This window comes from Bison bison, unplaced genomic scaffold, assembly GCF_000754665.1.
Source record: "Bison bison bison isolate TAMUID 2011002044 unplaced genomic scaffold, Bison_UMD1.0 scf7180017864500, whole genome shotgun sequence".
NCBI classification, from domain to species: domain Eukaryota; kingdom Metazoa; phylum Chordata; class Mammalia; order Artiodactyla; family Bovidae; genus Bison; species Bison bison.
In genome coordinates this window covers 7,188,332-7,190,765 of record NW_011495059.1, presented here as the reverse complement: position 1 = coordinate 7,190,765, position 2,434 = coordinate 7,188,332, and the positions used below count along the sequence as shown (strand labels likewise).

General features: G+C 43.9%; 1 protein-coding gene and 1 long non-coding RNA gene across 2 annotated transcripts in view; one reads left to right on the top strand and one right to left on the bottom strand.

Annotated features, from left to right (window-relative positions):
• LOC104980479 overlaps positions 1–2,434 on the bottom strand; it is a 20,116-nt gene that overhangs the window by 3,010 nt on the left and 14,672 nt on the right. The window lies entirely within an intron of this gene.
• TGIF2 (TGFB-induced factor homeobox 2) overlaps positions 1–2,434 on the top strand; it is a 16,794-nt gene that overhangs the window by 8,206 nt on the left and 6,154 nt on the right. The window lies entirely within an intron of this gene.

The following is a 2,434-nucleotide window of genomic DNA, read 5'->3' as shown; positions in this document are numbered from 1 at the left end:
TCCGATCTCTGGTCCTGTCATTTCCTTCCCCTACAGCAGCTGCTACATGCTCTGTAAGTTATCTGTTGATAAACTAGGAGGAGAGAAAAGACAGGACCAGGAGAAGACTTAAATTGAAGAAAGTAGGGAAAACCATTAGACCATTCAGGTATGACCTAAATAAAATCCCTTACGATTATACAGTGGAAGTGACAAATAGATTCAAGGGATAAGATCTGATAGAGTGCCTGAAGAACTATGGACAGAGGTTCATGGCATCGTACAGGAGGCAGTGATCAAAGCCATCCCCAAGAAAAATGCAAAAAGGCAAAATGGTTGCCTGGGGAGGCCTTACAAAAGGCTGAGAAAAGAGAAGTTAAAGGCAAAGAAGAAAAGGAAAGACATACCCATTTGAATGTAGAGTTCCAAAGAATAGCAAGGAGAGATAAGAAAGCCTTCCTAAATATTCAGTGCAAAGAAACAGAGGAAAACAATAGAATGGCAAAGACTAGAGATCTCCTCAAGAAAATTAGAGATACCAAGGGAACATTTCATGCAAAGATGGGTACAATAAAGGACAGAAATCGTATGGACCTAACAGAAGCAAAAGATATTAAGAAGAGGTGGCAAGAATACACAGAAGAACTATACAAAAAAGACCTTAATGATCCAGATAACCATGATGGTATGATCACTCACCTAGAGCCAGACATCCTGGAATGCAAAGTCAAGTGGGCCTTAGGAAGCATCACTATGAGCAAAGCTAGTGAAGGTGATGGAATTCCAGTTGAGCTATTTCAAATCCTAAAAGATGACGCTGTTAGAGTGCTATACTCAACATGCCAGCAAATTTGGAAAACTCAGCAGTGGCCACAGGACTGAAAAAGGTCAGTTTTCATTCCAATCCCAAAGAAGGGCAATGTCAAAGAATGTTCAAACTACTGCACAATTGCACTCATCTCACACACTAGCAAAGTAATGTGTACGTGAACCATGAACTTCCAGATGTTCAAGCTGGATTTAGAAAAGGCAGAGGAACCAGAGATCATATTGCCAACATCCACTGGATCATAGAAAAAGCAAGAGAATTCCAGAAAAACATCTATTTCTGCTTTACTGATTATGCCAATGCCTTTGACTGTGTAGGTCACAACAAACTGTGGAAAATTCTGAAAGAGATGGGAATACCAGACCACCTTACCTGCCTCCTGAGAGATCAGTATGCTGGTCAGGAAGCAATAGTTAGAACTGGACATGGAACAACAGGCTGGTTCCAAATCAGGGAAGGAGTACGTCAAGGCTGTATATTGTTACCCTGCTTACTTAACTTATATGCAGAGTACAGCATGAGAAATGCCGGGCTGGATGAAGCACAAACTGGATCAGGATTGCCGGGAGAAATACCAATAACCTGAGACACGCAGATGATACCACCCTTATGGCAGAAAGTGAAGAGGAACTGAAGAGCCTCTTGATGAAAGTGAAAGAGGAGAGTGAAAAAGTGGACTTAAAACTCAACATTCAAAACCAAGATCATGACATCGGTTCCATCACTTCATGGCAAATAGATGGGGAAACAATGGAAACAGTGATAGACTTTATTTTCTTGGGCTCCAAAATCACTGCAGATGGTGTGACTGCAGCCATGAAATTAAGACGCTCGCTCCTTGGAAGAAAAGCTGTGACCAACCTAGACAGCATATTAAAAAGCCAGAGACATTACTTTGCCAGCATGCCATGTAGTCAAAGCTATGGTTTTTCCAGTAGTCCTGTATGGATGTGAGAGATGGACTATAAAGAAAGCTGAACGCCAAAGAATTGATGCTTTTGAACTGTGGTCTTGGAGAAGACTTGAGAGTCCCTTGAACTGTAAGGAGATCCAACCAGTCCATCCTAAAAGAAATCAGTCCTGAATATTCATTGGAAGGACTGATGCTGAAGCTGAAACTCCAATACTTTGGCCACCTGATGCACAGAGCTGACTCATTTGAAAAGACCCTGATGCTAGGAAAGATTGAGGGCAGGAGGAGAAGGGGACGATAGAGGATGAGATGGCTGGATGGCATCACCGATTCAATGGACATGAGTTTGAGTGAACTCCGGGAGTTGGTGATGGACAGGGAAGCCTGGCATGCTGCAGTTCATGGGTCACGAAGAGTTAGACACGACTGAGCGACCGAACTGAACTGAGGAGGAGAACCGACAGTGTAGAAACTGGGTCGGGCCACTCACGGGCGAGGCCGCTTCGGTGGTTAACCATGGTGCCCTGGCCTTGTGGGGTCAGCCCTGCCTGCTTCTGTCTGTTCCGTACACCATGCCCTTTCCTGTCTCTCAGGCCCTTGACATTTGCCGTTCCCTCTGTCTGGAACATTCTCCCCTCAGCTTTCTGTATGGCTGGCTCTTTATAATCTGTCAGGTTTCAGCCTTCCCATATCCTTTATCTACAGAAGGCTTT